Below are 12,867 nucleotides of genomic sequence, written 5' to 3' on the forward strand. Positions count from 1 at the left end.
CATATTCCTCATGTTAACCAATTAAAACTCTTCCCTCACTATTTCAAAACCAACACCCTTCCCCCCTCAGCCCTTTCTGCCTGTTACCATAGCAACTCCCTCCTCACTGAGCTCTCAGGTTTAAAAGTTTATTCTACAATGTTGCAAATGAACTCAGCAAGGATGTTTGACCTCTTAATATACCAGCTTATCCAGTGCAATGTTTCTTTAAATGACTTTTTCTTAACCATTCAAATTACTTCTTTCACAGAACAGAACCATGCACCCTAACTTTCAGTTTTCAACTATCTCAATCCACCAATCATTGCTTGAAACTCTGAGCACTGAAACTCCACAGTTTTTTTTTTGCAAACTCCTACTGTTCCAACTGCCATTTCATTTCCACACTTCATCTGACTGCACCAGAACCTCCTCTCACCATGTATTCTGTCTGGATTATTGGACATAGCTACATCCACTGGGCTCAAAGGTACGCAGCTATCAGAAATTTTCACAACCTTGATTTACCAAATGTGGACATCAAGTGGATTGGCCAGAGAGGATTGAGATGTCACCAATTGATACCATTGGTGAAAACCTTTTTGCATCTGCCACACCCTCACCTCATAATTCTGCACAGTGGTGGAAATGACTTAGGCACTTTGACTGGGGTAGGTCTGGAAATGCTTTTAAAGGACACCTTTGAGCAATTGATGGCATTTTTTCCACAAACTGCCTTGGTATATTCCAATATATGCCAAAGACAGAAATGGAAGTGGTCCAACCAATTTTGTCCACAATTTGAGAAAGCACGGAAATTTAAGACTGTGCATTGGAACCTACTTGTAGGTACCTAAATCAGCCACAGAACCCAAAAGCTCTTTTCAGGGCTACCCTACCTCTGATCACTCAAAATGAATATTTTACTCTGACTTTTTTCACTAATTTTTACCAAAGTACGCTCCCCGGTACGCTCCCCGGTGCGCGTACCGGGCGTTCCCCCCGCGAAAATTTAAAAAACAAAAAATTGTTTTGGGGGCCTATATGGGCCTCCTGAGCCCCCCTCAGAAAACCTAGAGGGTCAGGGGGTCTCTACCGTTCCCCCTTTTACCCATTCCCAACATTGTTTGTCCTCCATCTTGTGTCTCAATTGTACCGAAACACAAGATGGAGGACTCCCGTTGCGCTGCCAGTGCGCGTACTGGGGCGCGCACCGGTAAGCGCTCCCCCAAAAACTTGGAAGTTAATTTACATAAAAAACACTGGAGAGACTTTCACCAAATATAAAATAGGCCCTACTACATACCAGTCCCTACCATTTTCCCAAATTTGGTGGAATTCCATTGAGCCATTTGGGCTGTAGCCCTGTCTAAATATCCTGAGGTAAATTACATGACAAAAACACATATGAAAGTGTTAGAATTTACAACCAATTAAAATGTTACTTTCGTTTTGTATTTTTATGTGCTGACATTTGATTGGTTATGTACATGAATATATATGAAAAATTAGAGGGAAACACGGCCATTTTGACTACTACTACCTGAGGTACATTTATAAAGGATTTTCACTCAAAACTTCAACTGCTTTCTGAAAGGTACGTTGTTAATTTGTAAGGGGAACTATGTTGTGCACTTTAAGTTAATTTGGAAAAATGTTTTCTGTTAGTTATTTACTGTCCCTCTGTTATAGTTATAGATTGAGATAGGCTTCTCTGTTATAGTTATGGATTGAGTTAGGCTTCTCTGGTATAATTATGAATTTACTTAGGCTTCATCACATGCACTTTTTTTTATATTTCTACTTCCTGCCTGATACCATACACTGCCCAAAGATAACTTCACTGTTAAAAAAACTCAGAAGTACCTCTCTGAACTTAAACCCAACAGTGCCCTAACTCTACTGATATAGTTATTTTTTATGCAATTTACAGCAAGAAAATGGAAGGTAAACAAGAGACCATCAATATTTCTTTTGAAATTACGGATGAGGAGATTCTTCAAGAAGATTTTCTTGACTTGGATTTTATGGATGAGTCTCTGCACCAAGAATTAATTGACTGTTTAGAAAATATTGAATCATGCAATCAAAATTTTGAGGAGATTCCAGATCATCAGATGTTGGAAGTTTTATTAAATTATGAAAATTCTGAACAATAAATGTATATTTAATAATTAAAAATTGTTTGAGACATTATTCATTTTTATATGTAATTCATGAAGTAGTACCAAAATGATTATAATATAAATTGAGACTTACAGTATACTGTGCAACTTTTTTGTGTTACATAGTACGTTTACTCATAGTTACTTCCTTTCTCCCACTATATTATCTCCAATGTGTATTTGACATCTCTTTTTCATCTCCTGCCTCCTTTCTCTCACGGTCTGTCTCTAATGCACCATCTGACCGCCAATTTTGTGTAGATTCAGAAGAGAGTAAAATGTAATACTTGAAAACATCATAAGGGAGCAGGGTAGACTACCCATGATCCCCTAGGCCTTCTCAGGGAGTGCTTAAAGGATCTGTTTCTGCTTTCCTGACAGACTATGGTATGGATTCCATATACCACAATAACTTCTGTAACAACATGCAAAATATCTACAGAGGAGACGGTGTACATTGAATTTAAGACTCTGCATTGGTACCTACATGTTGGTACTTAAATCACCCATACAACACAACAACTCTATTCAGAGCTACCCTACCTCTAAGCACTTTAAATTATTATTTTACTGTTTCACTGGGTTTTCCCCATGGTACGCTCCCCGGTACGCACCCCGGTGCGCGTACCGGGTGCTCCCCCCGCGAAAATCGAAAGAAAAAAAAAATACATTGCCCCGCGGGGCCCTTTTATGGCCCCCACATCAAACCCAGGGGGTCAGGGGGGGTCTACCCTGCCCCCTTTTGGTAATTTCCCCCTTTGTTTTTGCCACCTCTTGTGTCTCGATCCTACCGAGACACAAGATGGCGGCCGCTCCGGACTGTTTGGAATGTTGACAGACACCCGAGAGCCAATTAGCTTTCCGCTCGCGAACTCGCGTAGCGCGCTGGAGCGCGCCCCGGTACGCGTACCGGGGCGCGCATATAGATATATATATTTTTTGGAACCTAAATTACTCAAAATCCACTGGTGCACATATCTTGAGACATAGCAAAGGCACATCGGGCTACCAGTCCCTACAATTTTGCCAAGTTTGGTGGAAATCCATTCAGCCGTTCGGGCTAAAAGTGAATCCAACCGCCCTATGGAAATTAACATTGCGAAAACACGTTTTGGGACCCCCTTTTATCTCGGCCCCCGCTTGACGAATCCCCCCCAAACTTTCAGGGAAGGAGCGGAGCGGAACTGGCCATTTGCTTGGAGAAATTCAGCCAATTCCGTCCATCAAAGCCAAAGTTACTCCCAATAGAATGTTGCGGTTTTCCTATGGAAACTAGGTCCTAACTATAACTACCTACTATATATATATATATATATAGTTCACTGAAAAAACACCGGTTTTAGGGACATTATAGTTAGGAATTAGCATTTAAAAAACCCTAGAAATTCACTGAAAAATCCACAGGTTTCAAAGCCATTATAATTAGACTGACATTTTACTCATACAAAACCAGAGAAATTCTGCCATTATAGTAAGCTGAGTTAACTATAACTCGCACCCCCACAATGAACTGCTGATGACCTCACATATTACATCACTCATGACATGGTTAGTAACATCTCAAATGACATCACTGATGATGTTTTTTAAATGATAACTGCTTACTATGCCTACAGAGGTAAGACATGTGCAGAAAGAGGAAGAAAGGCACAGACAGAAGCAAGAAAAATACAGAAAGAGGCAACAGAATTCCAGATAGAGGAAGACAGGTGCAAAATAAGCAAAATAAGTGCCAAAAGAAGCCTAATCACTAATCCTTCTCCCAAGATTACTTAACCCTCACTTTTCACTTGAAGGTTCACTATTCATCGACTGCTCAAAATGGTAGGCATACCAAATGTAAAACAGCAATCCTAACCATATCACTGTTATAAGTCTCACCAAGTTTGTGAATGTATGCAGGCATGTGTCTCTGGTTTTACCCAGTGACATGCTACATAAAAATAAACAAACAAATACTTGAATACCTGTGGTTCAAAAAGCATACTCTGTAAATTTGTGTACAAAAAAGTGTATACATTTCTTTCTGCTCATAATACAGGGCATATGGGTATTCAATAGTTTATTTTAGGGGCTCTGTAACAACTATATACATAAGACATGTCTTCCTGTACAACCGAATGACAGAGCAGAACTGAGAAGATTTGCCCACCTACAGGAAAAGCTACCCTCTTTTTAAGCTACCATCTTCAGATGCATAACACAAGTAAGAATGCATGTACAAGTAGACATATACCTCAGTCACGAGAGCACGCAGACCCTTAAACTTGACAACTTCCACTTCCCATTTGAGTACACTATAAAAAGCCAAGAGAAATTCAGAGAGAAGCAAGAGAAATGCAGAAAAAACAAGAGAGGTGCAGAAAGTAAACATGTGCAAAAAGAGGCAAGAGAAGTGCAGAAAGAGGCAACAGCAGTGTAGAAAGAGGCAAGAGAGAAGCACACAGATGCAAGAGAGGTACAGAAAAAGGGAAGAGAGGTGCAGAAAGAGTCAAGAGAGATGCAGAAAGAAGCAAGAGAAGTGCAGAAAGAAGCAAGAGAAGTGTAGAAAGAAGCAAAGGAGGTATATAAAGAGGCAAGAGAGTTACAGAAAGAAGCAAGAGAGGTGCAGAAAGAGGCAAGAGAAGTGCATAAAGAAGCAAGAGAGTTGCAGAAATAAACAAGAGAGGTGCAGAAAAAAGCAGGAGAAGTGCAGAAAGAGACATGTGAGGTGCAAAAAGAGGCAAGAGAGGTACGAAAAGAGGCAAGAGAAGTTCAGAAAGAAGCAAAAGAGGTGAAGAAACAGGCAAGAGAACTGCAGAAAGAGGCAAGAGAATTGCAGAAACAGGCGAAAGAGTTGCAGAAAGAGGGAACATGGGTGCAGAGGCAAGAGAAGTTTAGAAAGAGGGAAGGGACCCAGAACGAGGCATGGGGGTGCAGTAATTTGCAAGAGATGTGCAGAAAGAAGCAAGAGCAGTACAGAAAAACCAAGAGAGGTGGTTCCTGGAGACAAATAACCTATTAGATAACACACAACATGGTTTCCGTTCCAAACACTCAACGGAGACTGCTTTAATCCTGGTAATAGAACAAATCTGTAAGGTGACAGATTAAGGGGGAAGGGCTGTACTGGTCCTGCTTGATTTAACAGCAGCCTTTGATACGGTAAACCATGCGGTATTAAACCAAAGGCTACAGGATGCAGGTGTCAGTGGTACAGCCCTCTCTCTTCTATCATTTTTATTATCAGTTAGAAAACAAATGATTTGCTGGAACAGTCTCAGATCAGAGGAATTTTCCCTCCCGGGTGGAGTCCCGCAGGGATCGGCCTTATCACCAACATTATTTAATATTTATGTAGCCCCTTTGGCCAGGCTGGTAAAGAACCATGGCTTTATGTTGGTATCGTATGCTGATGATACGCAGATCATAGTGTCTGTAGCTGAGTCTGTAGATGTTCAGGCTGCTGATTTCTTTAAGTGTATTTCATCCTTAATGACCTGGATGAATGTGAACTTTTTGAAGCTTAACTCTGAGAAAACAGAAGTCCTGGAATTTGGCTCAAAAGACCAAATCTGGAATCAGCTATGGTGGCCTAGTACAGCTGGCCCACCCCCCGGGGCCGGTTACTAAGGCCAGAAATCTGGGAGTAATGGTTGATAAAAATCTCACTTGGGCGCCACAGATTAATCAGGTCACATCTGCGTGCTTCTTTACCCTGAGAGGATTGAGAAAGATTCTCCCTTATATCCCTTTCGCCCTGAGGAAAACGGTAGTCGTATCCACCATCTTATCTAGATTTGACTACTGCAACGCCCTTTATTTGGGAATGGGTGTTGCTCATCTAGATAAGCTTCAAGCTATCCAAAATGCGGCAGCCAGAGTCTTACTTGGGCTGCGTAAGCATGAGCCAACATCAAAAGTGATAAGGAATCTTCATTGGCTCCCGATACGAAGATGCATTGACTTCAAATCACTCTGTCTGGTGCATAAAGCTTTGTTCGGAGATGGGGCTGAGGACGTGAAAGCTCTCTTTTCACACTATGTCCCTACCCGGACTTTAAGGTCGTCTTTCCATGGCCTTGTACAAATTCCGAAGATAAAAAGAGTGCGCTGTGGGGGAAAGCGGTTCCCTTTTTTGCGTCCAAACTCTGGAATACATTACCACTACATCTTAGAAGTCTACCCAATAAACTGGCATTTAGGAAAGAAATCAAGACCTGGCTCTTCCTCCAATCCCGCCAAAAACATTTTTTAAAATACTTTTTTTGGACCCCCTGAACAGGCTTAGGGGGTCAAGGTGTTTCTACCCTGTCCCCTTTTCTTGTTTTTTCACCTCTTTTCTTGTGAATAGGTTCAACTGAATCCTAAGATTGCTGCTAACTCTTTTTGGTTTGGAATGTTGACAACCAATCAGAATGACGCACGTTCTTGGGAGGGTTCGCAGATCCACCGTGGTTACCAGATATTGGTTTTTTTTATTTTTATATTTCTCAGGAACTACTTAATGGATTTACACTATTTTAAGCCAAGAGCTACCAAATTTGGTGTAATTCCTTTCAGCAGTTTGGGCTATAGCTGCGACAAACATATCCTATGAAAATTAACATTGGGAAAACTAGTCTTGGGACTTCCCTTTTTTTCAAGACAGGAGCTGCCAGGAGCGCCCCATTAGTTTTGAAAAATTTGCGAAGATTCATCAAGGGGCGCCAAAGATATTGGCAAAAGATAAAACGCTTTTCCTGTGGAAAGTAGGTCCTAACTATACCTACCTACAGACGACAGCCGGTAGGTAATACATATATATATATATCTGCATACCCGTCTCCCTGTGTATCTGCCCAGCTGCATCCACCTTATGAGGCGGGTGCTGAGTTACAGGGCACAGGACCCTGTGAATAATTCAAGCAGCACTCATGACTCAATGCCAGTAAGACACCAGTAAGACTCACACTCCAGAGAAAGAGGTTGGTTTATTTCGGCTGGTGCGTTTTGACCAGGACGGTCTTCCACAAAGCCAAATTTATGTTTTTGACAAAGAAAAATTCATAAGTTATAACAAATTAATCAATTAATTGACGAAGGTCTGCTGTTGTAGCACATTTCAATATTGTCAGCTGTGTGTGCCAATATAAATGCTCAGTATGCAAAATTTTACCAAACAAGTGAGTTTAGCACTTCATCCTGGTATGCATGTATTCAAGGGTATGTCGATATGAAACTAGCACAGGCTAGATTTGATTTCAACTCTTCACAACGCATATAATATACACATGTGTAAGTATTCAATGTCAAGTGACCCCTTCCATACAGTTAATTAAACATGCTTATTGTTTCCAAGGATGCATAATGGCACTTAAGGTCCTTTCTCAAAAGGAAAGAGGGGATAAGAACATGATGGTGTGAAAAGAAAGTGTGCAATACATGGTAAAAAAGAAAGAAACAGGGACAGAACTCCCGCACTCAAAATAATTGTGCAATCAGTTCACGCTAGTGTTCATTGCAGCACACTGAGTGTGCTCATTCTCTGACGAGAGAAAGCCTAAACTTTAAGCCTTCAAATGAGGGTCAAAAACGCTGGAAACATAGAAAGGATTTAAGCAACGAAAGACTACACCCAGCCACATGCTTCACAGATCAGTACAAAGGAGGGGAGGCTTTGGTGGTGTAAACAATGCCAGCTGAATGTGGAGACCCCCATATTCATTCAGACAGTCACCTCCATCTGGATTCAAAGGGCTACTGTCAACACCAAAAAAAATGGCCTGGTTGCAATGCCTCGCTACCGGGTCAGTCACATATTGGTTCTTGATAGCACAGTGCTCCAGAACCCTTTTCTTGACCAGGAATATGGTGCTCCCTACATAATGCAAGCCACAAGTGCAGACCAAAACAAACACCACAAAATCCCGGTTCCAGTTCAAAAACTGTTTGATCTTCACTTTCCTCCCTATTGGTAAGATGTATGTCTTTACATTGGTGCTATGGGCACACGCCTTGCACCTGCCACATGTATATAACCCTGGCAATTCTCTCAGCCAGGACTCTGAGAGCCCTTGCTGTTTTCTAGGGTTACTGTGCACTAGAATATCTCTATGGGAGTTACTCTTCTGATAAATTTGTGGTCTGAGGCTTACTATGTCACCAATTACCATATCCGATCTAACCAAGTGCCAATGATTACCTATTATCTTGCTTACAGCTTTAGATTCACTGCTGAAAGTTGTGATCAGCCATACCTCCTTCTTATCACTCACTCACTCACAGATTATATTGAGAAGCATCGTTTGCTGGACGACTCGCAATACGGCTTCAGGAGATTTCATGGGACCGAGACTGCCCTTATTAAGGCTGCTGACGACATTAGAGCCATAAGGGATCAAGGTGGGACGGCGATCCTAGTCCTACTTGATCTGTCAGCAGCTTTCGACACGGTCGATCATAACACCTTGATCGATCGTGTCGAAAGGCTAGGCATTGGGCATGCTGCTAAAGACCTGCTTGCCTCCTTTCTCGCGGAGAGAACTCAAGCAGTCTCCCTTGGACCATTTCAATCCACGCAATTCACGTTGCCATGTGGTGTCCCCCAAGGCTCATCCCTTAGTCCGACACTTTTCAATATCTACGTGTCGGACCTTGCAAATGTCATCAGAGCATACGGGATGGGCCTAACATCTTACGCGGATGACACGCAACTGGTCCTGGCTATTAAGGGGGATGGAAAGCAGGTAGCCCATAATTTTAAAAATGGAATGACAGCAATAAGTGCATGGATGGCCACAAATTGTTTAAAACTCAACTCGGAGAAGACCGAGGTAGTCATCTTCGGTTCCCTTCTCCCAGAATGGCCATCCTGCTGGTGGCCTACGGACCATGGATCACCCCCCATCCCAAGCACAAAGGTCAGGAACCTGGGAGTCATTTTTGACAATGGGCTCAGCTTTATGGACCATGCAAATAAAGTTGCAACAACGGCTCATTTTAAATTAAAAATGATAAGGAAGATCAGACCTTTCCTACCAGAAGCATTAGTTAAAACACTGGTTTGCTCATTGGTCCTGTCCTCATTGGACTATTGCAACGGACTCTTTCTTGACGCCCAGGTTAGAGTCATAAATAAGCTTCAGTCTATACAGAATGCGGCAGCACGCCTGCTGTCTGGGACTGCCAAGTTTCACCCTATCGCTGAAACAATAAGACAATATCATTGGCTCACCATTAAAAATCGAATAAAGTTCAAGTCCGTATGCATTGTCTACAAAACCCTTATTAACCAAGGACCCAATACCCTTAAGGAACAATTAGAACCCTATAATCCCAGCAGACACCTGCGATCATCGGAGCAGCATCAACTGGTTGTTCCACGTTCAAAGACGGTGTCATGGGGAGATCGTCGTTTTCTTGTAGCAGCATCCAAGCTATGGAATGCACTTCCCCATCACATTAAGACGAGTTCCTCTCTCCTCCAGTTCAGGAAACAAGTAAAGACAAGGCTATTCAATCAGTGAAATTATCTGCACAATATAGAAACAAACTGAACGGTCTAGCGCCGAGACGCCTTAGGGTATTCGTCGCGCTCAATAAATGTCATAAATAAAATAAAATAAAATAAATCACCCTCTCTCTTTTTTTTGTCTAAGGAGTGTGTCCCTGTTGGTATTCATGCTTTTTCTCTTGCAGCCCTGATCACCCTCTCCAGGTATCCCCTCTGCCTGAATCGCCCCTCCATCATCTTTGTCTCTGTCTTAAAGGCATCATGCGTACTTCAATTCCTCCTTGCCCTAAGGAGTTCCCCATATGGGATACTCCATTTGAGTTTGGTGGGATGGTGGCTATGGGCATGTAGAATGCTATTCCCGGAGTACTTTTCCGAAATAGGCTAGTCTGGATACTCTTCCCCACTATGTCTATTTTGACATCTAAGAAGTCTGAGATTCGGGTCATTGTCTGCTATCCTCAACATGAAGGCATCCAATTTCTCCTGTGGCCCATCCCAAATTAGAAAAATATCATCTATATAGCGGGGCAAGAATATCAGGCTCTCAGTCTGTTCCTCATTAGCCTCTGACCAGACAAGTTCTGACACCCACCACCCTATGAACCTGCTTGCGTAGCTTGGAGCAAAGCAGCTTCCCATAGTAGTTCCGAGTAACTGTTTGTACCATTGATCTTCAAATAGGAAAAAGTTGTGCTCCCAGCAAAAATGCAGCATTTCCAGTAGGAGCCTGGAGTAATCGTACACAGCTAAGGGTTACTACCTAAAAAAACAAGCATGGCATTGCCAATAGGTCTCGACTTTCGGACCTTATACGTGTTTAGCTAAAGAAATTGCAGATAAATAATTAAATGAAAATGCTGCATGGCTGATATTACAAGTACAAACACATTATATGTTAGAAACGCAGCACGTGCAGTCTCTGGTAAAGTCTATGATAGGTCCTCGGGGCCCCAATCACTTGGTGGTCCCTGACATTAAGTTGACCCTCCTCCCCCGGTGCCCCTTGCACAGCCTCCTGGTACCCATGGTGACGCTGCTCCCATAACAATGTGGGTTCTTCTTGGGATGCCGAGGGTGGGCGTAGCAGTGTGGTCTATGTTTGTACCTTGTATTAATATGTCGGCATTTTGGAATATTTTATACTTAAAGTGTCTCTTTTGTACTGCAAAATCAATTAAATCTTGAGCACTTTCTATGAGCTAACGTGCCCTATTAGAAGCAATCGGCGAACCACGCATTCCAGCGCCTTCTACGAGCCAATTCTTACCAATAGCACAATAATAACTATTTATCACGTACAAAATACAACAGAGGTACACAAATGACAAAGGCTGAAATATAAGCAACAGTAATGTATTAATTATTTTACAGAGAGCTTCTGGCCACGGCCTTGGGAGCTGAAGATGCTGCCGACTTTGGAACTTGGGAACTAAGACCGAGTTTTGGCCTTGACTCAACATCTTGTGATCCTGGGCAAATCACTGACTCTGCTTGTGCTTAAAAAAATGAATGTGAATGTGACCGAGAGGAGTGTAACAAGCCCCTTCTGTAAAGCGCACCAATATAAAAATGCAAAAAAAATTGGCCTGTTACGAATTCAGAAACAGTATAATTGAACTCAGTTTTGCAATATAATGTGATAATAAGCTATATTTATTTTATTTTCAATGCAGTTTAAAATTGGGATATTTTTACACTTTTTGAATACAAATTGCACCAGTCCGTTCTAGATTAAAAAAAACAACCACATGCCAGCTCTGGGAAAATATTTGGGAGTGGGGCAGGGAAGGAGGCACCGCCGCCGCTGCTCACTCCCGCAGGCAAAATGCCGTGGGAGTGAACCTTTTAGAAGAGGTGGGACTTGCACCCACCTTTAGCCATTTTCAGGCTATGATTCCAAAAAGACCCACTCAAAAGCTAACCAAATAGGGGGGAGGAGTCAGACCCACCGAGTAATCACAAGAAGTCTTGAAAAGCAGCGCATGCGCACTGCTAGGCTTGACCTAAAAACGTAGGCCTCTACCCCTAGTTTATGGTCTTTACAAGTATACAGTGGCACTATGTCCACTATAGCAAGAATGTAACTTGGTTGCCAGGGGATATCTTGTACTTTAGTAATAAAATCCATGCTGTCCCTGCTATTAGATGTTAAATTGATGACATAGGGGCAGAAAAAGTGATCCAGGTAAATAGAAGTGTTCTCTAGTAAACTATGTTGTTAGCGGAAAAGATGGTCCTGCCTGGCGGCTCAGTGCTGTGCTTATGGATTTCAGGCAGCATGTAGAAGCATGGTGTCATGGGCTTTTAACATACAAAAAATGCATTACATCAGAGCTCAACAAACCCCTCTTGTGCCAACTTGCAAGAATTCTGTGGTACTGTGTGACAGTTTGACCATGCATGGCTGCATTAGTACTAACATAGTTACAGGCCAGATCCAACTGTCTTTTGGCTTCCAACCTGTACTTATTGATGTACCACAGCACCACATTGCCCCCCTTGCCGTAGGGTTTCACCACAAATAGTTTAGATTCTTTTAATGACATCAGGGCTACCTGTTGACCTCTTGTTAGTTTTTCTGCAAAATGGTTATCACACTTTTGCCATAATATAATCATATCATGCAATACAATCTCATGGTAAGTATTTATATTATCATGTGGAGGTATGGGATTGTATATGGACTTGGTTTTAAAGTCGTTTCTTCTTGTCCTGTCAATCTCCAGAAGTTACTCCCTTTCTCATTTCCATTCCTTGGGCCCTAGTTCAAATTCCCTCAGGGTGCACAGACCAGCAATGTCTTCAATGGATAGGCTATCAGAGGAGTGATCAGACCCAAAGCCCGACACCACAACACCTACCATTCTTGGTTTCTCTTTTTGTTGTGCAAAAACTTTAAGCAATTTCAGTTTCCTGGTAAATAAGAATATGTCAATACGTGTGGCTCCTTTCCAGCCCCGATATTGGTTTGTTGACTCCAGGCTTGGCGATCGAGCTTTTGTGACTCCTTCATCGATCATGCACACGAGGCAGCTTTCTGTCCGGTCAGCACGTAATAGTGCAGGGAGTGTATTTACTCACTTGCTTGATTATATTGGCGATCGGTGATCAGCTTCTGCTAGGCGGAGAAGATTGCTGCCTCCTCGCTGGCAAGGAAGCGGCGCCAGCCCGCGGCCGATGTGCAAGTACGAGGCCTCGCTGCTCCGGCGCTGAGCAGATACCGATCCATCACCACCTGAGCCAGAG

Source organism: Lissotriton helveticus, chromosome 1_1, assembly GCF_964261635.1.
Source record: "Lissotriton helveticus chromosome 1_1, aLisHel1.1, whole genome shotgun sequence".
NCBI classification, from domain to species: Eukaryota; Metazoa; Chordata; class Amphibia; order Caudata; family Salamandridae; genus Lissotriton; species Lissotriton helveticus.